The sequence below is a fragment of the Bos javanicus genome, chromosome 5, assembly GCF_032452875.1.
Source record: "Bos javanicus breed banteng chromosome 5, ARS-OSU_banteng_1.0, whole genome shotgun sequence".
Lineage (NCBI taxonomy): Eukaryota > Metazoa > Chordata > Mammalia > Artiodactyla > Bovidae > Bos > Bos javanicus.
Genome location: NC_083872.1, coordinates 51382647 through 51407018, shown reverse-complemented (window position 1 = coordinate 51407018; position 24372 = coordinate 51382647). Strand labels below are relative to the sequence as shown.

At 42.8% G+C, this 24372-nt stretch overlaps 1 pseudogene; it reads left to right on the top strand.

Annotated features, from left to right (window-relative positions):
* The window catches only part of LOC133247615 (cyclin-dependent kinase 2-like), a 32865-nt pseudogene extending 8493 nt beyond the window's left edge, over nucleotides 1–24372 (top strand).

Here is a 24372-nt window from a genome sequence, read left to right as displayed (position 1 = left end):
GTCAGTGCTGGCTGGGTGTTAGTTGATTGAGGTGGCGTGGACAGAACCTGGGGACTTCAGGGCCCTGTCAGTGGCCCTTCAACATATTTCCATTGCTGTCACTTAACTTACAGGCATGCGTGATCCAGCAGTCAGTTATTCTGTGCAGGAGGGAGCAAGGGCTTTAAATCAGGTGGCCAGAGGGTTATTTCTCTGCTGTTTAACAGCTGTATGACCTCAGGTGAGTTTCTTAATCTCATTTATCCTCAATTTCCTTGTTTGTAATACCTCCCATGAAAGGTGGTTCTGAGGATCACAGATAATATAACATAAAATACCCAGCAAAGTCCTGACACAAGGAAGGTGTTTATAAATAGTAGCTATTGATGTTTTAAGTAGGCTAAAAGGTCTCTTTCACATGCTTTTACAGTCATTTAATCTCAATCTCTCTTTCACAAACACACACATACAACAGTTACCATCCTAAGCTCCTCAAATTGTCCATGCACCTTACCATTTTAAGAATGGCCTTTTGTTACCAGGGAAATGGTTCTGTTGCCAGCTGAAAGGAATATTCAGGAAATGGCTCAGGAAAAAAAAAAGTAGAAATGTATTAAAAAAAAAAATTACTCTGTGGTAATGTTATCTCTTTATCTCCTCTACATAATTGTGATGTCTCCCAACGCTGTCAAAAACAACAGCCAATCCAAATCTTGTTGAAGTCTAGCCTGCCTGGGACTAGGGTACGCCTCTTAGCATGCTTGCAGTTGTGTTACCTTGCTTGGATCGACTAATAAATGGCCAGGAGTCATTTTGCATGACAGCCTTTCAATTCTGCAGAAACCCTAAAACTGACCCAGATAAATGCCTGGGTCCCCCAGGTCTGTGAGTCTCTACGCTGCCCCTTTGTTAGGTGTCATATCCTCTTGACTGCCTCTCAAGGTGAAGAGAACTGGGTGGCACTGGTGAGACAGTGCGGCCAGGGGACCTGCTGCAGCCCCTGCAGGAGGAGCCCTGTCTTTGACTGACGGCTGTAATATTGCTCTTGTGACAAGCGTCTTTTTAGTCAAAAGCAGTAAATCTTCCCTTTTGTAAATGACAGATGGTTAGGATTGTTACTTCTGTCTCCAGCAAACCCATAAGAGGAAAAACAAACAGATAACTGACATTGAGTTCTTCTTGTTTTCAAGAAAACTAGGGAAGATTTGAAGCCATATAGTTTCAGTAAGGTTTTGCAGTGTTTGTGATCCACAGAACAACCCCACCCATTCCCACCCCCTGATGTCCACATGCTAATAATCCCCAGGACCTGCGAATATGTTAGGTTCAATGGCAAAGTGGAGAATTTATAATTGCAGATGGAGTTAAGGTTGCTACTCAGCTACCCTTAAAATAGGGAGATTATCCTGTATTGCCTGGTGAGCACAATAGAATCACAGTGGAATAGGGAGCAGAAAGAGAAAGAGGGGACTGGACTCAAGGTTAGAGTGATGTGGTCTGAGGACATGACCGACCACAGAGGACTGGGAAGAGGGAGGAAGAGGGGCTGTGAGCCAAGGGATGCAGGTAGCCTCTAGAAGCTGGGAAAGGCAAAGAAACGTATCTTTGGAACCTGGAACCTTCAGAAGGCCCTGCCGACACCTTGATTTCAGCGCAGTGAGACCCATTGCAGACTTCTGACCTCCAGAATTATAATAAATCTGTGTTAAGTCATTACGTTTGTGGTAATGTCACAGTAGGATAGAAAACTAATACAGCATTTAACTGCACAATGAAAACTCTAAAATTGATGGACCCAAATTTCCTCTCTCTTTCCAAGAAAGGTGCTGCTACTAGTGAAATGACAAACCAAAAGCAGGGAGAGAGAAGTCAGCCATGGGCCAGGCTGGCCCACTGCCGGAGCGCTGGTTGGAGTGGTCTCTTGTTCCTGCCTCGTCGTCTCTCCTCTGCCCGGCCTCTGTCTGGGGTTATTCCCCACACCCCCATGTTGCCGCTGCTTCTCTTTTCACCAGCGGTCTTCTCTCCAGCTCCCCTCTTCTCTGATGGGAGCTGGCACTGGCCCAGGTTAGCAAGAGGAAAATGGACATTCCTCCTAGTTTCCTCCCTCCTGTCCACACCTGCATAGTCCCTGGGGAAGAGTCTTGACTGAAAGTGAGCAAAGAAAGGAGGAGTAGACAGGAAAAAAAGACGCCTGAAAACGGTCAGGCTGGACATACTTAAAGGGAAGGGAGACAAACAGGAGATGCCACCTCATCTCATTGACTTAGCTGTTGCCATTTTCTTTAGCAAAGTTCCAGTGTACTGTCCACCAGGCCTGAGTGCAGCTGTTATTCCTGTGTTCCCAGTGGTACAGCAGACCTTTCTCCATTTCTCCAAATGGTTAACTGCACACTTAGAGCTCTTGGCAGAGTTTGGGATGCAGAGTTAAGTACTTGGGGTGTACCTAGCCCCATCACCATCTGTGATCTGTACAAAATTTGATATACGCTTTAGGCTAGTCAAATACTCATTGGTCCTCTACTGTGCATTTGGCAGCGCACTAGGTGTAGGAGGTGGAGGTGGGCAGCAAGGGCTAGTGAACCTGGCTTTCTGGTGCAGAAATGGGATTGGGGATTATAGTAAGCAGTCTATTTGCTTGTCACAGCATATGAGCAATTTACTGAAAGTGTTGTCCTAAAGACATGAGCTTATCTAGACAAAAACAAAAAAATTAAAATTCCTCCCCTAAAGGTTGTTCAGTGACTCTGTGTACTTCCAAGAGGACAATAAGCTCTTTCTTTGGAATCTGGGAGGTGCTTCCAGGGCATGAGAAAGAATGCTCTACTCTGCGGCCTTTGATGTGATCTCCCAGGTGTGCCAAATAATGCCTTGGTAGCTTTCCAACCACCTGTTGTCATTTTACAAGTTTCGCCAGATGCCTTTATATATTGGGCAGAACCAAATCTTGAAAAGGGACGACGTGACAGCTTTAACACCCATCATGTTCAAAGTATACTCCATGTCCGGGCTGCATTGTCATTCATTAGAGATGAAGATTTACAGTGTCTTAATTTGAATCACCTGTCACTAAAGGGTCTCGTTGGCTTCTGTCTTTCCCAGAAACTTTTGTTAGAGGGATCTTTTCTTTTTGGCCACTACTGCATGGCATATGGGATCTTAGTTCTCCACCCAGGGGTCAACACTATGCCCCTTGCGGTGGAGTGGAAGTGCAGAGTCGTAACCACTGGACCACTAGGGAAGTCCCTAGAGAGAACTTTTTTTTTTTTAATTCAGCTACCCCTTCTCTTCCCTCCCGCTTATCTGAGTCAGATGCTCTCATAATGCCTCACACTTCCTCTTTGTTAGCAGTCATCACACCAAACTGTAGTGCCTCTTCACTCATGTGTGTCTCCCACTAAGCTCTAATAATCCGTGGCGGCTGGCCCGTGCCTGCCTTGTGTACATTTGTTTGTACACCACTCAGCCCTGATGCCAGCGGGTGAACGAAACATGTGGGTGTGTTGCGTGAGAGAAAGCCACTTTTGCTGCCTAAGAACTTACAGTGATTCTCAATTGTGTATCAGATACAGACGCTTCATTTCAGTTCTCACCTCCTTGGATTTTTCTTGTATAGGAGCTTTCAGATCTCCTCCGGGCCCCTATCTGATTACTTGCATCTTCGTGCTGTAGGGTGTCTGCTCTGCCTGTCCACCCAGGGTAGTTTGTCCCCAAAGGCGGCTGCCAACTCCTTGATTTCTTCTCTGCACACTTGCCACTCCCTCATGGAGAGAGATTCCTCTGCCCACTTGAACCTGGGCTGGCCTGTGACCAATTTGACCAACAGCCTAGGCGGAAGTGACACTGTGCCAATTCTGGGCCTACTCTTTAAGAGAAGACAGTTTCCCATCCCTTAGAGCCCTGAACTGCCACTAATAAATGTAGGCAAATAAGCCACGTGGAGGATGCTGAGGCACTAGCAAGTGAGTGAAGAAGCTCCATTAGCCAGTCAGCCCAGGTAAGCCTTAAGGCGACTCCAATCCCAGCTAGTTCCTGTTGTTTTCTGACTGTAACTACTCAAGAAATCTGAGGCAGGACCACCCAGTCAAATACGGTCAGCCTACAGAACCATGATATAGCAGTAGTAGTTTTAAGCCACTGAGTTTTGGGTGATTTGATGTATAGCAATAAATACCCTAAATACCACCCTCCAAGGTCCCAAATGTAGATTTTTGGTAAAGCTTTTCTGTGCAAGTCTAGTTGATGATAGTCCTTCCCTTCTCTAATTCCCACAGGACCTCTCAGTACCACACATTTTGTTATCCAGCCGTACATACTTGTTTCCATTTTCTATACTCTGTTCTGGACTCCATGACTTTGAAGATACCAAGCAATGGAAATATGTCTTTTGAGATCCCTTCAACAAGTACCAGTCCTGGACAAAATTTAATTAATAAGCTCTTGAGTTGAGTTTTAAAGCATTCTTTGAACTTTCTGCCGGCTCTTTTAGCTGTGATTCTTCATGGTATCTTGGAGCATTCTTTCGAGTCATGGTTGTGAAAGTATGTCTGGGTGCAGGCAGCCCTCAAGATCCACCCAAAGACAGTATGCGACAGAGCAGTGGTTCTCCCAGTCTGGTCCTGGATCAGCAGCATCACTGTCAGCTGGGAACCACTTAGACATGCAGATTGTAAGGTCTACCCTAGACCTGTGAAATTTGAGGTTCTGGGAGTGGGGCCCAGCATTCAGTGTTTGAACAAGTTTTCCAGATAATTGTGATGCATGCTGAAGCATGAGCGTCATTCTTGTAAGAGAAAAGAGTTCAAGGTTTAAGATAGAAGGTCTAGGATTTTTTCATTAAACAGCATTTATTGGATGTGCATTTGCTTGTGCGGGGTGTAGTGTTAGGGGCAGGGGATACTAAGATGGCTATCGGTTGGTCTCTGCCCTTGTGTGCTGAGGGAGAGTGAGGTAGCTGCTCTGTTGACGTATGTATGAATGAGACATACCCCCAAATGATCTGTAGAAAACCCACACACTGAATGAAACAGTCCAATTTTTTTTTTACCTTCACTTTTCTATTTAAGGATCAGATGCCGTTATCATGAACTTAAATAAGCTTTAGGAACCCTTTTATCAGGATATGTTTTATTAAAGATTACTCCATTAGTAAGTAGCCTGTTTAAAATAGTATTCACACTCACCATTGAACAGAACATCTAGATAAGTAGAAAGAAAATTAAAATAATTCATAATCCTACCACCAATGGCTAATACCACTTCAGTGCATTTTCCTCCCAGCTTATTAATGCCTGGGTCTTTTTTCCTTTTTCTATATCTGCCTTATGCTCTTAGTAACATACTATATGCATTCTAGGTCACTTGTTTCCTGAAGCTTCAGCATGTTTTGGTGAAATGGCCGTAGTATAGTCATGATGCTGTTTGCCCTGGGTGCAGCTGAGTAGTAGTGGAGACAGTTACTGGTTCCCCCTTTCAGTGCTATCCATGTCCTGCTTTCCCTTTGTTTATTCTTTTCTAATCAGCCCCATAGACTCCTTGTCTCTCCTCTCCACCTGTCCTACTTTTCTTCTTCCCCCTTTAGCTTTGTTGTCCACCCCTGGCTGGCGTGACCTTTCCACCCCTTGTCCCTTGATTTCTCTTCATCCTTCCTACATGAGGGCTGTTACCAACACACAGGGAAGAGTGTCCCTTCCTTGTACGTTCTCTGACTTGGCAAAGCTCTCTTCATACCTCTGTTGTTGTGCTCTCATGTGAGGGTTACACATTTAGGGTCTGGGCTTGAGACTAGAGAATTCTTATTTCTCTCTGCATCCCCTAGGACAAGTGAAAGGACTTCTTGTAATTCATTTGCAAAATGAATAAATAAAACCCCAAGGCCTGTCGGTCACCTGGAACTGCTGTTCACAAGTGCAAGACCCACTGGCAAGCCCCTAGGCTATATTATACAGGCTTCTGACCTTGATACACAGGCACTGTGGTTCCTTCAAGGAAGCCTCTGAAAAAGCTCAAATCCAAAGCTCAGGGGAGTATTGAAACGATACAGCCAAAACCAGAAGGAGCTACTTTCAGGTCAGATAGGAAATGGACAGCATAGGAGAATAGAGGGCTTGGGAATGCTGTCTGTGGTGGCCCAGGACCCATGACAGAGGGAATGTGTATTCTCTGAGACAAGATTAGAACCACTGCATCTTTGTAGAGAAGACCAGAATTGCTGTGAGACACAGCCTGTGAGGTAGACTGAAGTAAGACAGTAGAGGTGCTTCCCTTGTTTTATCTGAGAGCAGTAGTCAGTTCCGCAGTCATAATTTCCATCTTTGACAGTGAGCCATTCAGAAGGAGGAGGAGGAAGTTGGGAGGCTGAGGAAGGGAGGGAGAGAAGCATCTACTGAACCATCAACTCAAGTGGCCTGGGAAGGAGCTTCCTGGTAAGCCAAAAATGCAAACCAATGGAGCTGATTTCTGTTGTGATGACAGATGAGCTTCCTGCCCGTCCTGAGAGCAGCCTACTGGGGCAGGTGGAGAGGCAGGGCCAGACCTTTGTGTGGACAGAGGCAACGCTACTGCCCAGCTGCCAGCCTGTCTCTCTTTAGAGACCAACATGGCTGAGCTCAGTTGGAAGGCTGGGGAGACAGCACTTCTTGTTTCTGGGTCACATGTCAAATTAGTGGAGGATTATTTTAAGCTAAAAACAGTTATACTCAAGAGTTCAGAGTTTAGTTCTCTTCTGTGGTTTTGACTTGCTCTGCAGTCGTTGCGCCTTTGATGTTCTTAAACATACTTGGTTTTCCATTTTGGTCTTGAAAAAATTAGGAGACACCTGACTGCTCATCTTTACTAGGGGGTGAAATTTCTGGCATTTTATAAACATTTAGTTTCATACAGCGATGACACGCAGCTTGAACTCGTCAGGATCGTCAGCAGGCACTAAACAGGGTTGTTCTTTGCCCCCTCCCTTACGGTCCATGATCCACCCATGGTCGGCATGACCTTCACCTTCTATCCTGGACCAACTCCCTTTCATCCCTCATGATCCACTGCAATGGTCAACCTGGAAAACCTTCCCTGACCTTTGCAGACTCTTAACCTCTGATTCTCTGCAGCACTCATGGTACTGGACTTTTTTCATGTTGAGTGTTACACATTTAGGGAGCTGGACACAGCAGCCGTGTGTCACGTGCACATGCTATGGCCTGTGGCCCAAACAAATTGCTGCTCCTAAGCTCCAAATCCATTTTTGTGGCCCTGGAAGGCAACCCTTACCCTTCCGCTCCACTTGGCTCTTGTAATAGGACTAAATGGGCCATCTTCGTTTCTACTCAGGCAGCATTTGATGAGATTAGTCAGTGATGACAGGCAGCTCTCATCCCCCACTGGGCCAACCCTACCTGGCAGGACTGCACTTGCTCACCTTGATAGGTGGCAGGACAATTACTGGGCGCCTTTTCGACCTGCTTCAAAGCTTCTTGTAACCTGGCACTGAATGAAATGCACAGCCTTCCAACTCAGTGACATTTAAGGCAACCACTCATTGGTCCAGGCAGTACAATAAATTGGTACTCAGCTGCTCCCAGTCTATTTTTCTGGTTAGAGCTATAAATAAAAGAGTGTGCCACTGCATGTGTGACACCAACTTGCCCCTCTCCCCAAGCAATCACGTCCTCTCCCTTGCTCTCTGGTTTTGTTCTGGTCCCCCCGAGGAACAGTGTTAAGGATTGTATTTGGGGGTTGCCTAGTGCTATGTGTCTACATCTGAGTCCCCCCCACACAAATAAATACAGTAAATGAATATATATATATATATATATATATATATTTGAATATCCATCCCTACTGAACGGGTTATTCATTCATATGGAAATAGTTTGCACTAAATATAACTCCCCCAGTATTCTTATTTAGTCCCTCTTATTCAAGGGACTAAGTTGCATCACTCAAGGGTGATATTTAAATGACAGTTACTGCAGTAACACAGAGTAATGACCTTGTGAAGTGTGGTATATTGGTGTGCTTATCCAGTAACTTAATATTCAGTAAATACTAGTTGTGATGTCTGAAGAGAACTCAAAAGACAAGAAATCATTTTTTTCCCACACAAATGATTGTGAAATACAGCATTTTTAGAAACACTTTTTTCACCCCCCATGATACCTTCAAATTCCTTCTCTTCTAAGTAGTGTTGCTTCCCACCCCCCCCCAACTCAAATATTAAAAATAAAAACAAAAAAAGTAATCTCCCTGCTCTTCCTCCCGTCCACCTCCCACGTCCTATACAAACGAAAAGGAAAAAAAAAAGAATAAGGAAGCTGTCCTATCAAAAGACCCTTACCCTCTCGGACTAAATCTACTTTAATCAGTATGCTAGCAAATTCTGTCAGACTCCCCGATTTTTTAAGCAGTACATTATCAGACTCCTCGACTTTTTAAGCAGTACATTATTTAAGTTTCCGCCAAAGCTAAACCTTTGCCAGGCCCCAACCCACTCTCCATAGAGGCTGTTGCCAGGTTGACTTCCCTGTCTCAGTCAAGAGGCCGCTCCTCAGCTCCGATGGAAATTAATAAGGCCAATCAGAAATGCACAAAGCCTGCCCGGCCAATCGTTCCCCTCCAAGCGTTTGCCATCTCCTCTGCGGTCAGATAAATCACGTTAAAGCTATTACACCAATGACCATAAATTAGGGGGCCTGGCGGTCCAACCTCCCGAGGACAAGGCAGGCTAAGATGATTCCAGCGCGGGGGAGGGGAGGCGGCGCATTACCTGTGGTTACAGCATCCCCGGGCCTCCCTGAGGACTGGTGTCTGGACTGCGCCCAGCTGTGGCCACGGCGCTTCTCGGAGATGGTGCGATCCCCCAGGTGCGGGGGCTCCATCTGCGCCGCTCCGCCAGACTATTTACAGCCAAGGTTCGGCCGGTGATCGCTGGCATGGAAAACTCATTTCTCAGCCCGGATTTTTATTTACACTCTTACTAAGGAGGCTTCACTCACGTCGGAATGGCAGCGAGTGGCTGCGGCGAGCTTTGGCCCCGGGCCAGGCAGCCGATCTGGGGCGGGTGATCCGCCTTCGCCGGCGACCTTCTGCCCAGAGTGCGCGATGGGCGCGGGGACAAAGGCGCCAGAAGCCGGGCTGCGAGAACCTCGGTGCCTAAGCACCCTGGAAAAGTTCGGTGGCTTTGTGGCTGGATTTCCTTTTGCAGTATTAGCCGATTCCCCGCCCCCTTTCCTACCATTCTCTTGGCAGACGTGGAACGTGAGGAAACAGGAGAGTGATGTGCTTTATTAACTCCATCTAAACCCCTAGGTCAAGATTCCGCCCTCCCCCAGGCCCCTTTCCACCCGCCCAAGCCTCCCCTGCCGGCTGTAGCCCACGCATCCAGCGGGGATGGACTGGCAGTGACTACTCCCCAGAGGGAAACTTCCTGGCTGTTCTTTCCGTTGGCGCCGCCTGAAACCCTGAGCAGGCCGGTGCGTGTGCGTGTGCGCCTGCAAATCCTGAAAACCCGCCAGCAGCCTGGCACATCTGGGGCTCCCAACCATACATATTCATGCCATAGAGCAGTAAAACCCAGGTCAGCTGCTGGGAAACAATGAACTGTGCTCTTAAAGGCTGACCAAGCCCGAGAATTCAGTAAAATGACCGCCCGACTCTGAGTCCTGTGCAAAGCCTAACACTTGAGGCCGTTTTTTTGTTTTCCTCCCTAAAATAGCAGGGGAAAGGGAGCGATGCTTTTGTTTGTTTTTTGGGGCGTTCAGTTTAAGCTATAGAAATGGTGATTTCTACTCCCTTCCCCAGTGTTCACAACCTCTGGAAGAATGGTAATATCTTTATATTCCTTTCTCCTGCACATAGTTCCTCTGATTTTTAACACTTTCTCCTTCTCTTCCTCTAATCCTCCTCCCAAATGATAGCATCGCTTTTACCCTTTTCTTCGCAAAAAAGAGTGGTGCTTCCTCTGCCCTCCTGACCCTAATTTCTGTCAGTCATTTCCCTCAGAAAGTCTCCTTTCCCTGTTCCTGGGTGGTAGGGCACAGAGAGGAGTCCATCAGACTGGGCTACCCCACAGCCTCCCCCGCTCCCCAGCCCTGCAGTCCAGTGAGGGGCACTTTTTTGGACTGGATTGTGTCCCTCCCAGTTCATTTGTTAAAAGACCCAATCCCACACCACCTCAGAATGTGACTGTATTTCAAGACTCCACCTTCAAAGAGGTAATTCAGATAAAATGAGGTCATTCGGGTGGGGCCCAATCCAATGGGACTAGCGTCCTTATATGAGGAAATTTGGACAGGGACGCATACTCACAGGCAAAAGACTGTGAGGGCAGCAAGAAGGCCCAGCCAGGCCGTGGGAGAGAGGCCTCAGGGGAAGCCAGCCCTGCCAACACCTCGATTGTGGACTTTAAGCCCCAGAACTGTGAGACAATAGTGTTCTGCTGTTTAAGCCACCCAGTCTGTGGTGTTTTGTTATGGCAGCCTTAGCAGACTGACATGGGCATGAAGGAAACCTGCCTGGAACATTCCTGTGGCCCTCCATCCTCCTCCATGACTTGGAAACTGCCCAGGATGGCTTTGGCCTGGCACAGTTTTGTTATATTCCAGGTGATTTTTTTTTTTTTTTTAATAAGAAATTACTAACTAGTGAAATTTCTCTGTTGGTAGAGTGTTATTCATGCCCCTACTGCTTACTTTTCAATTTTAACTTTCAAACCTACAATTCCTGTGTAGGTTTTACAGGAAAATTACAGGACAATCGTTTGAATTTCAGAGGAACAGCAAATAATGTTTTGATTATGTTCCAAATGTTGCATGGGACATGCTTATATTTTTTAAAATTCTTTATCTGAAATTCAGATTTAAGTAGATGTCTTATACTTTGTGAAACTGGCCAAAGCTAGTTCTGGTGTGTGTGTGTGTGTGTGTCCCCTTAATGTCTACACAGTGGTTCTCACATTAGAATCACTGGAGAACCTTTCAGAAATACTGATGGCTGGGTCCCTCCCTGGAGGGATTCAGATTTAATTGGTTTAAGAGTTTTTTTTAAAGCTCCCTGGTGATTTTAGTGTGCAGACAGGTACTAAAATCCCTGCAGGAAGAGATGGGTATTAACTAATTAAATGTTTGGGTTCCCTTAAGCTTAAATTCTTTGGGTTTTGTTCTGCTAAAAATGTCATCTTACCACTCTTGACTGCTAAGCCCAGAGGCAGAGGTCAAGTAGATCATTGAAAAATGCCCTGTTAGTACAGGAAACGGTTTTCTTACTTCAGGTCAACTGAGCCCATAAAGAGAGATGTCAAGAGCCGTAATATTGATACCACTGCAGATGACTCTCCATCCTGATACTTCAGATTTTGTAATAAACAGTGCATCTGGGCACCATGGTGAAAGATTTACCTTTCACTGTTACTTTTATTACAGGTCTGTGCTCAAGAATGTACAGTGTTTTAAGCACACTTCTTATTCAAAGGAATTTGAACAGAATTTTGTTCGGTTCTTCCAGACCCTGGGTATCTCCTCTTCTTCAGCTGTTAATTGTCAAGCATGGAGAGCTGAAGCCTACCTGCTCCTCACTTGTTACTGAAAAATGTATAGAAAGTTCAGGTACCATGGCTAATACCCCTGGGGTAGCACACACCATTTACTCTGCTTGGGTAAGGGCCTTATATTTGACTCTGGTACTCAATTTCATCCTGAAAGTAAATCTTGCCAATGTAAACCTTCATAATAAGTGCTAAGGAGATGGCGGCATAGAGCTCCAGCTGAATAGAGTCTAACTAGAGAGGGAAATAAGATCCTGTGGCAGAAATACATTTTATAGATGATGATATTGGTGGGTGTGATGATACTGATTAATTAGTACAAAGTTCAAAGCTTAAGACTGGAGATCAATTGAAAGGGCTTTGTTAAAAATGCTATCTAACATGTATGTAGGCGATGGAGGTTTTGTAACCACTGCTGCTTCTCTGATGAGAAGTTCCAGAAAACTGTTGGAGTGGGAGGGAGTTGAGTGTAAAGTCGAATTTTGGATTTGAAATCCTGTGTTTGGAGCTGCTTGGCTCTGGGTCCTTGGGCAACTACTTAGCCTACCTGGACCTTCGCTTCCTCATCTGGAGAAGTCCTTCTAGAATGGTAGAATAATGACCTGAAAATCCATTACTCCATATAAGCAAAGAGAATACTGGTAGAAGTTGCTCCAGATCACCTTTTTCAGAACTCTGGAGACTCATCAGAGGATTGCAACAATTGAGGGAGTGTTTATTCGGTAACAATAGCTGAATCATAATAGGAACAAGGTGGCAATTCAGCTGAACCAGTTTCTTTGTGCTCTCTCAGCATCTGTGGTAGCCCTGAGCAACAACAGCCTTGTGACTACAGTATCTCTGAGGTCCAGCAGGCTAGCAGATTGTGTGTGTAGCTCCCCCAAAATCCCCAGCCCCAGAGAATAGTCACTATTTGAATCTCACTCTCTGGAAAGGCCTGCATTCTCAGCACTTAACTTTACCTGTAAACAGCTCTGTAAACAATTCTATTCCAAGATGGTAGTTGAAAACAATCAGCAACATCACAGCTATCTAAGGCAGTCATACCCGTTGAGGTTAACAAGAAGCTGACCAAAATACTGAAAAAGGTGAAAAGCTAGTGAAGATGTCCATAGAAGGCTTTGAAAAGTTATAGCATATTAATGAAGACATAAGAGTTTTTGCACATGTGCAGGGCAATGTGCAAACCCAGGAAAGACCTAACTAACGTTAAAGCCTACCAGGCCCTTCTATCCATGAGATTTTCCAGGCAAGAGTACTGGAGTGGGTGGCCATTTCCTTCTCCAGCAGATCATCTGACTCAGGGATGGAACTGTGTCTCCATTAGCAGACAGATTCTTTACCACTAAGCCACCTGGGAAGCCCACTGTAATGAATATTTGCATCTGTTTGCATTATATTTTAAGGCATACAATGCTAATCATGATAGCACTTATGGTGGTCCTAAGTATGAAAACAAGCACACTGTTTCCTTCAGGTTCTATCATACGTTGGTAAGTTGGCCAAATGTCCCCGGACTTAATGTTTAGAACGTCCAGGAATCAGAATTTTTTTTTCCCACCTAGGACAGAGAGATCAGAAATTTCACTGTTCTCCAGAATATTATAACTTTTTTTTCTCACTGACCAAACTCAAAAGGGAGGTAGGAATGTCTAATTCAGAACTACTGAGACTGCTATTTTCAGTTCCACAGTTCTTTAATCAGGGTGCTTAAAGAGTGTGAAATGACTTGTTTGGGGACATTTTGCTGCTGCAACTTCACGTTTTTCCTGCCCTTATGTCAACAGTACCCCACTCCCACCTCCCAACAGCGCTTTCTGAATAAGCTAATCTGCTTTGATTTTTTTGTGACTAGATTTGTTAATTAAAATTTTAAACAAGGGTAAAAGAGAAAGCTCATATGTGTATGCCTTTCATACACATGAAAAGTGCCGTCCACCAGATCTTCATTCACACTTTCCAAAGACCTGTCCACGGTCCCGCTGGACCAGCAAACCGATCAGACCTTGACCTTGCAAGGCAGCCAAGGTGCACCCTGGCTCCGTCTCATGCTCAGTCACATGAAGGTGGAATCAGTAAACCAGAGGAGGTTAGGTGACTGGAAAATCTCATCAGAAGTGAAAGATGTGAGGCCAAAAACGTAGGGAAATGTACTGAGAGAGAGCAGTCTTTTCAGGGCTCTAATGACAGAAAAAGCAATTAAAAAGGCAGACAGATTGCTCGGATATATAATTTATTCTTTGGCCTGTCATTTAATTAAAGGAAAAAAAGTAGGATGGCAACAAATTTGAAGTAGTTTGTAGATAGGGATTTTTAAATGAGGATGAGAATTTTTTTTAAATTTTCATACTCGTAATTATTTAAAAATTTTATTTTCCTTCAAATATAAGCTAACACTTATAAGCAACAGTCTTGGGAGCCAAAGAACTATTTCACTCTCCCAAGGGTCACGAATGGTATAACATGAGATAGGCTTATCATGAGTGAGGACTTAAAGACCTTTGTTTCCCTGTTCTACACTCATAGCCCCAAGTCATAATTTTCCTAGTTTACTAATGATCATTATAAGCTGCACAAAGAAGCAAAAGCAAGGTGTGGTGAACTCTTGCCATGCTGGCATCATAGCCATCAGTTAGAGTCTCTGCATTATTTTTCTTTGTTTATTTCCTTAGGTACAAAATGCTAAACAGGAGGTGAGCTCTTCCACATTCAGGTGACTTCCCCCTCCCCCCGCCGTTTTGCTTTTTTCCCACAAACAGGTTTTGTTTGTTGGTTTATTTATTTATTTTTCCTTTTCACAGTGAAGATCGTGAGCATTTAAAAATAAAGTATGAAAAAAAAATAAAATAAAAACAAAGTATGTATGTATGTCAAACTATAAAGGATTACAGTAATATGTGCTATGGTTATTGCTGTCTAAAAGACACACAAACTGCTAGGCAACTCGGAATTTGAAGGACTCTTGTCTGATAACTGTCCACGTAGGTTACTGTGTGGTGGCGGAGTCTCTGCATTATTGCTCTAAGTCTGCTTCCCCATTTCATTCACTCTGCCAGGTTCCAAAAGGAGGATTATTTCCCAAGTTACAAATATACTTCCTTAATGCCATTTTCTTTTTTAGTTTATAATTTTAATCACTGTATCCCAAATCCTCCAGAGCCAGGTTATCTGTACTTTGTTTCCGTTGTCAGTTGCTGTGTAATAAAATACCCAAATCCTAGCCGCTTGAAACCACAACCATTTGTTCATGTTTCTGTGCATCAGAAATTTGGGCAGGGCTCAGTGTGGATGGCTCCTCTCTGCTCTGTGATGTCTGTGACCTCTGTTGGAATGGCCTGAAAGCTGACAGCTGGCTGGGCCTCTCTCTTACAGTATCACCTGGAGTGATTCAAGTGGGGTTTGAGAATCAAAGATGGGCTAACTCCCAATTTCAGAGCACTTAGGTTCTCCCCCTGGTGGCCTCATCACTCAGTAATTTAGTCTGACATTTGCAGGGCGGCTGGTTTCCAAGAGTGAAAGCAGGTGCTATAGACCTCTAGAGACAAAGGCTTGGAATTCTCAGAATGTCATTTCTGCATTCTATTAATCAATGCAAGTCACAGGCCAGAACAGTTCAACGGATGGGTATACAAACACTGCATCTTGATGAGAAAACGAGCATTTGCACACTGACATAGAAGGCATAGTTGGCAGCCAGCTTTGGAGACAATCTACTGCAGCTTTCAAGAGGTAAACTGATATGCTAAGCACTACTCACAAGAGAATGCTAAGACTCCTCCATCTTCCACAGAGAAAAATCTAAAGGTATCTAATCCAAAGATGGACTCTCCATGAGTTTCTACTGTTGAGAGGAGGAGGTGTGATAAGCATTAGGGTAAAAGTAAAGGTGAAAAGAGCTGGGTAGATGTTGTAATCGAATCATTTTTAATATAAGTATTTCTTATCTAGTCAGCTCTTCTGAACTAGGCTTTAGATGATCTATAGTCTGCTTTTCAGCTTTCTTTTATGGATCATTACTCTGATTTTTTTTAACTTTATGTCAGTATTCTCTAAGTTACTTAACTTACTGGACTCTAGAACTAAGCCATTAGCATTTTTTCATGTCTTATCCCACCTGTTAAGGTAACTTTTCTCTATAGTATGTTACATTTTACTAACAGTTTGTAATTACTTAAAATGCTTAAATGGCAGAGGGGAATCTTGAGTCTTAACTGTCTTCAGCAAGGATATTAGTCACTAGCCCTCTCAAGAATACTTCTTTGGATAAAAGGGTCAATTCAACGAGGAGATATAACATTTGTAAATGTTTATGCACATAATATAGGAGCACCTAAATGTAGAAAGCAAATATTAACATACCTAAGGAGAGAAATGGACAGCATTATGATAATAGTAGGGGGTTTTAATAACCCACTTACATCAATAGAAATCACTCATAGGCAGAAAATGAAACATATGCCTTAAATGACAAATTAGACAAGATGGACTTAACAGAAATAAAGCATTCCATCCAACAGCAATACAAAATGCATTTTTTTCCCAGTGTGCATGGAACATTCTCCAGGATAGATCATGTTTTAGGCCACAAAACAGTCTTAACAAATTTAAGAAGACTGAAATCATATCAGCCATATTTTCTCACCATGGTGCTATGAAAGTAGAAATCAGTTACAAGAATAAAATCAGAAAATTCACAAATATGTGGCAATTAAGCTACCAAACAAAGCAATAGGTCAACAGAGAAATCATAAAAACCTTGAGACAAGTGAAAATGGAAATAAAACGTACAAAAACCTATGGGATGAAGCAAAAGCAGTTCTAAGAAGGAAGGTTGTAGTGACAAGTGTATATTTCATGAACCAAGAAGATCTCAAACAACCTAACTATATCTCAAGGAATTAAAAAGAACAAACAAAGGTTAGTAAAAAGAACGAAGTAATAAAGATCAGAGCAGAAACAAATGAAATAGAGACTAAGAAGACAATAGAAAATACCAGTGAAACCAGGAGATGGTCTTTGGTTGACAAATCTTTAGTGAGACTTACCAAGAGAAAAAGAGAAAGGGCTGAAGGAAATTAGAGGAGACATTACAACTGATGCCACAGAAATACAAAGGTTCATGAAACTACTGTGAACAACTGCATGCCGACAACCTGAACAACCTAGAAGAATTAGCTACATTCCTGGAAACACAACATTCTAAGACAGAGTCATGAGGAATAGGAAGTGTGAACAGACCAACTGTTAGTAAGGAGACTGAATCAGTAAAACCTTCCAAAAAACCAAAGGATCAAGTGGCTTCATTGGTGAGTTCTAACCAACTTTCAAAGATGAATTAATACAATACCAAAATCAAATTAGGACATCACAAGGAAAGAAAATTAAAGGCTAATATCCCTGGTAACCATAGATGCAGAAATTCTCAACAAAATATTAGTAAACCAAATTCAACCATATATTAAAAGGATCATACATCATGATCAAGTGGGATTTATTCCAAGGCTGCAAGGATGGTTTAACATCTTCAAAACAAGGTGATACACCACAATAACAAAATGAAAGATAAAAATTATATTAGCATCTCGATAGATACAGAAAAAGTATGTGACAAATTTCTAACATTCATTTATGATAAAAACTCAACAACATGAGTATAAAGGGAATTCACCTGAACACAATAGAGACCATATATAACAAGTTCATAACTAACACCACACTCAGAGATGAAAAGCTCAAAACTTTTAAGATTAGAAACAAGATGAGGATGCTCACTCTTGTCCCTTTTATTAAACACAGTATTAGAAGGCAAAAGAAAGAAAAGGCATCCAAATTAGAAAGAATTAAAACTGTCACTATTTGCAAATGACATGACAGTATATGTTAAAAAAAACAACCTGAAGACTTCCTAAAAAATGAATTCAGTAAAGTTGCAAGATACAAAATTAGTAAACTGAAATGTGTTCCATTTCTATACACTAATAACAAATTATCAGAAAGAGAAATTAAAGGAAAAATCCCATTTACAATTGCATCAAAGAGAATAAAATTTCTAGGAATAAATTTAACCAGGCAGGTGAAAGACCTGTACACTGAAAACTATAAGACATTGACGAAAGAAATTTAAGACACAAATAAATGGAAAGATATACTGTGCTGATGGACTGGAAGAATTAATATTGTTAAAATGTCTGTACTACCTAAAGCACCTACAGATTGAATGCAATCTCTGTTAAAATTCCAATGGCATTTTGCACAGAAATAGGACAAACAGTCCTAAAATGTATATGGAACCACAAAAACCCTACATAGGCAAAGCAATATTGAGAAAGAAGAACAAAGCTATAAGCATCATGTTCCTTGATACAACTATAACATAGCTTGATATCAGGTTCACAGCCCAATGGAACAGCATAGAGAGCTCAGAAATAAACTCATGCATATAGGGTCAGTTACATAACAGAGAAGCCAAGAATACACATTGGGGAAAGGACACTCTCTTCAACAAATGATATACTGAAAACTGGACAACCATATGCCAAAGAATGAAATCAAGTGACTACTTATACCATAAACAAAGACTTGAACGTAAGACCTGAAACCACAAGGCTCCTAGAAGAAAACATTGGCCATGACAAACACTTTTTGGATTTGGCACCTGGGGAAAATAAACAAGAATGACTATACATCAGACTAAAATGCTTCTACACAGCAAAGGAAACCATCAACAAAATGAAAAAGTGCTGAATGGGAGAAAATATTTGCACATTGTAGACATTTATCTGATAAATGGTTAATATCCAAAATATATCAAGAACTCATACAGCTTAAAATCAATTTAAGAAAATGGACAGAAAATCTGAATATACATTTTTCTGAAGATGACTACATACAGATGGCCAACAGACACATGCCAAGAGGTTCAACGTCACTAATCATCAGGGAAATGCCAATCAAAACCATGAGATAACCACTCACACCTCTCAGAAAGGCTATTATCAAAAAGACCTTAATAAGTGTTGGGAAGGATATGGAGAAAAAAGTTGTTGGGAACGTAAATTGATGGTGCCACTATGGAAACGATATGGAAGTTCCTCAGAAAATTAAATAGAACTACCATTAACATCCTGAAAGGAGGGAACTGGGTAAGGAAGGAGGGGTGGAGGTCGCAATATTGTTTCAAGTTGGATAAATTGACAAGAGCGAAAGATACACTGTGTTCCATCCCGACCGCCAGTTGCGGTGCTGGGCCCTGTTTCCCTCCTCAGCCCCCAAGAGCTGGGTGCCCTTTTCTGCAGGGTTTCCAGGCCCCTGCTCCAGGGCCAGGCTGACCTGACTTGCTAGGCTTCATGAGAACTTCCAAACAGTGGAAAAAAATCAGAGAGGGCATGTACAGAGTTGTGTACAAAGCCAAAAACAAGTTGACGGGAGAAGTGGTGGCGCTTAAAAGAATCCGCCTGGACACTGAGACAGAGGCTGCACCCAGTTGCCGTATGAGAGATCTCTCGGCTTAAGGAGTTTAATCACCCTAATATTGTCAAACTGCTGGATGTCATTCACACAGAAAACAAACTCTACCTGGTTTTTGAGTTTCTGCACTAGGATCTCAAGAAATTCATGGATGCCTCTGTGCTCACTGGCATTCCTCTTCCCCTCATAAAGAGCTACTTGTTCCAGCTGCTCCAGGGCCTCGCTTTCTGCCACTCTCATTGGGTCCTGCACCGAGACCTCAAACCTCAGAATCTGCTTATCAACGCAGATGGGTCCATCAAGCTAGCAGACTTCGGACTAGCCAGAGCTTTTGGGGTCCCTGTTCATACTTATACCGACGAGGTGGTGACTCTGTGGTACTGAGCACTGGAAATCCTTCTGGGCTGCAAATACTACTCCATAGCTGTGGACATCTGGAGCCTCGGTTGCATCTTTGCTGAGATGGTGACCCACTGGGCCCTATTTCCTGGAGACTCTGAGATCAACCAACTCTTCCAGATCTTTCTTCCCTGGAGACCCCAGATGAGGTGGTTTGGCCAGGAGTTATTTCTATGTCGGATTATAAGCCAAGTTTCCCCAAGAGGGCCAGGCAAGATTTTAGCAAAGTGGTGCCACCCCGGATGAAGATGGATGGAGCTTGTTATTGCAAATGCTGTACTACAAGCCTAACAAGTGGGTTTCAGCCAAGGCAGCTCTGGCTCACCCTTTCTTCCAGGATGTGACCAAGCCAGTACCTCACCTTCGACTCTGATGGCCTTCTCAAGCCCCTACCCCCAGTATCACCCTCTCCTCCAGTGCGAGTGTGATCTGGCTCAGCCCGGGCACTTAGCTCACTGATCTTGTCTGGATGCCTTAGCACTCACCTGCCCCTCTTAGCCAGTCCACTCTGGAGTGATGGGGTGGAGGGAAGAAATAGGTGGAATTGAAAGGACGCTTCAGTATTAGATGCAATTAAGTCAGCCTCCACTACCCTCTCTCCCTCCTCTTAGTCATTGCTTAAGAGGGCTGGCTTTGTGTTTTTCTTTTTAAAGACAAAAAAAAAAAAAAAAAGACTTTCTCCTCCATCCACATAGGGTTTGCCATCCCAGTCTCTGAAAGCCCCACTATTATTATTTTCTGTATCTGGGATGATAGAGACCCCAATCCTCCGGAGCCACTGTGTAAGGCCAACTTTTAGCAGTGGGGGCTAAGTTGGAACCTCTGAAAACCAAGAAAAACAAAAACGTGATGGAGGGGCCTGTTTTGAAGAATTAGGTTAAAAAAAAAATAGATCCAACCGGTTTATACCCTAGTTTTAGTGTTTCATCTCACCTAACATCTGGGAGACTTAAGACTCCCAGTCCTGGTGGGGCTGCAGTAGAAATGGCTTCTAGGCTTCTTGCCTGTCCCTCCTATGGGCAAGGTGTGTCTAGGAGGCTCTAGGACAGGGACTGTGCTTCACCTTGACCTTATGAGGCAAGTGAAAGATGTTTGAATTTTTCTCTTCAAGATTCTTAAGGTGCTAGGTCCCATCTTCCTCTGAAGGCCACCCCATAAGAGTAAAAGTTAAGGTTGAGACATCATTTTGAGAATTCTGACACTCAGGGCAGTAACTGAGTTGGGACATTGGGGAAAAAATCTTTATTTAAAAGAAGGATGAACGATTATATTTCAGGTTATAGTAGTTTTTTAAGTGGGAATGGGTGGGGATTTGTTGCCATATGCACCTTGGGGTTTGTAATGCAAATATGTTTTTTTTTTAAATTTTTTTTTCTTTTTATGATTTTCTCTCTCTTCTCCCACCTTTTGTCCTTGAGTGTTCTTGCTGTTAACATTATTTGTAATTCAGTTTGTAACTGATTAAAAAAAAGTTCCTAGTTAAAAAAATACTGAAAGATGATGCTATTAAAGTGCTGCACGCAACAGGCCAGCAGATTTGGAAAACTCAGCAGTGGCCACAGGACTAGAAAAGGTCAGTTTTCATTCCAATCCCAAAGAAAGGAAATGCCAGAGAATGTTCAAACTGCTGCATAATTGTGCTCATTTCATATGCTAGCAAGGTAATGCTCAAAATCTTTCAAGCTAGACTTCAGCAGTACATGAACTGAGAACTTCAAGCTGGATTTAGAAAAGGCAGAGGAACCAGAAGATCAAATTGCCAACATCTGCTGGATCACAAAAAAGGCAAGAGAATTCCAGAAAAACATCTGATTCACTGACTACGCTAAAGCCTCTGACTGTGTGGATCACAACAAACTGTCGAAAATTCTTAAAGAGATGGGAGTACCAGACCATCTTACCTGTCTCCTGAGAAACCTGTATGCAGGTCAAGAAGCAACAGTTAGAACTGAACATGGAACAATGGACTGGTTCAAAATTGGGAAAGCAGTATATCAAGGCTGTATATTGTCACCCTGCTTATTTAACTTCTATGCAGAGTACATCATGCAAAATGCCAGACTGGATGAATCACAAACTGGAATCAAGATTGCTGGGAGAAATATCAGTAACCTCAGATATGCAGATGACACCACCCTAATGGCAAAAAGCGAAGAGGAACTAAAGAGCCTTTTGATGAAGGTCAAAGAGGAGAGTGAAAAAGCTGACTTAAAACTCAACATTCAAAAAACTAAGATCATGGCATTCAGTCTCATCACTTTATGGCAAACAGATGGGGGCAAAAAATGGAAACAGTGAAAGACTACTTTCTTGAGTTCCAAATCACTGTGGATGGTGACTGCAGCCATGATATTAAAAGATGCTTGTTCCTTGGAAGAAAAGCTATGACAAACCTAGACAGAGTATTAAAAACCAGAGACATTACTTGCCAACAAAAGTCTGTCTAGTCAAAGCTATGGTTTTTCCAGTAGTCATGTATGGATGGGTATGAGAGTTGGACCATAAAGAAGGTGGAACACTGAAGAATTTGGTGCTTTTGAATTGTGGTGCTGGAGAAGACTTTTGAGAGTCCCTTGAACTGTAAGGAGATCAAAACTAAAGGCAGTCAATCCTGAATATTCATTGAAATGGCTGATGCTGAAGCTGAGGCTCCAATACTTTGGCCACCTGATGTGAAGCGTCAAATCTTTGGAAAAGACCCTGATGCTGGGAAAGATTGAGAGCAGGAGGAGGAGGAGGCAAAAGAGGATTAGATGGTTGGTTGGCATCGTTGACTCAATGGACATGAGTTTGAGCAAACTCTGAAAGATAGGGAAGCCTGGCATGCTGGAGTCCGTGGGGTTGCAAAGGATTGGACATGACTGAGTGACTGAACAATGACCATATGATCCATCAATTCTACTTCTGGGTATTTCTCCAGGGTAAATGAAAACACTAAATTTAAAAACTTAAATGTACCCTCACGTTCACTGTAGCATTTCTTACTGCAGGAAACAACCTGAATGTCCATCAAAAAATGAATGGATAAAAAAACTGTGGTATGTATGCATTTTTATAGATAGATATAATGGAATATTAATCAGCCATAAAGTAACTAAATCTTGCCATTTGTTACAACATGGGTGGGCCTTCAGGGCATTAAATTCATTATGCTATATCTTATGAAATAAGAGAAAGACAAATACTGTATGATCTCACTTATATGTGCATTCTGAAAAAATAATTAAGAAAAAACAAATTTCTGGATACAGAGAACAGATGGTTGCAGAAGGCGGAGTGGGGAGTTGGTGAAATAGGTCTAGTTATAAAATAAATAAGCCCTGGGTATATAATATACAACATGGTGCCTATACTGTAACTGCATATTATTTGCTAATAATACTATATTGCATATTTGAAAGCTGCTAAGAGAGTAAATCTTAACAGTTCTCATCACAAGGAAAAAAAGTTTGTAATACTATATAGTAATAGATGGGCTTCCCTGGTAGCTCAGTTGGTAAAGAATCTGCCTACAATGTGGGAGACCTGGGTTCGATCCCTGGGTTGGGAAGATCTCGTGGAGGAGGGCGTGACAAGCCACTCTAGTATTCTTGCCTGGAGAATCCCCATGGACAGAGGAGCCTGGTGGGCTACAGTCCATGGGTTGCAGAGTCGGACACGACTGAGTGACTAAGCACAGCACAGCATGGTAATAGATATTCACTATACTTAATGTGATCATTTCACAATATGTACCCATCAAACCACTAAGTTGTACACCTGAAACTAATACAATATTGCTTGTCAGTTATACCTCAATTAAAAAAAAAAAAAGAATTACCTGTTTGGAGTAGCTCTTGGGAGCAATATCCATGGTAGTTCTAGAGGCACTGGTGAAATACATAGTCTTGACTGCTGATTTCCTGTGAAGACCTACAGTGGTGGCATCCATTCCCATCTGATTTTGAGTCTATTCACAGTTGACGATTCCCCATGAGGCCATGACCCTCTCATCTCATTCCATTACCTGATATGAAGAAACTTCGTAGTGAATTGAAAGAAGTGACACACAACAGTTTTGCTAAAGGTATCCTATATACATATATATAATATTTTATTTTAAAACGGCATTGAGCATATACATTTCTTTAGCTTTTTCCAGGGAACATTGCACCTAAGTTTCAAAACACACAAAATAGATCCCCTTTACTAAACAGGTTTCATTTTTGGGTTACAAAAGTCAAGGTTTCACAATCACAAAGCATAAAGGTTACATGGTGCCGAAACCATTTTCAGGCATATTCTTCTTATTTCTCTGTACGTAGGGTATTTTCTTGGAAACCCAGACCATGATACATTCCTTACAAATGATCTCCACTGGGGGCCTCCCTGGGTTTCCAGAAGAAACAAAGAAAATGGAGGCAAAATAGGAAACAAAGTAAGCTCAGGACTCCCCAAACACAAAATATATGGAAAATTGGAGGACACGAGATTCTCCTTCAAGTACATCACAGTAGAAAACATCACATTTACAGCCTCATTTGGTCTCTGTCTACCTGGTCGCTACAGAAACAAAACTTCATCTAAGACACCAAGGCAAAATTAAAGCTATTTACACAAATCACATCGTGGGTTAGAAAGAGCAGCACTTCCCTTGTCTGGCACTCAGATCACAAAGGGCACCATGGTGCTTACAGAAGAGGCAAGTGGGGCTGCTCATGTAGTGTCCTTTGAAAAATCCCAGTGTACACACGTAAGCCACATCACCCACACGGGACCGAAGTGTGCTGGGGTGGGAAGGGGGTGGGGGGGTCTAGGGAGTGCAGGCTGCGACCTGTCTCTGCAATTCAAAGTCCTCAAAAATGCAGATTCCTAATGTAAAATTCCGTCAGGTGGCCAGATACTGTTTCACTGTCATCCTAGATCTGCTACCTTCTAGAGTCAACCTGGTGGATTTTTTGCATAGACAGTGACTCTCACTGCTTTTTTCCATATGTCCCAGTAGCATGAACTTACCGAAA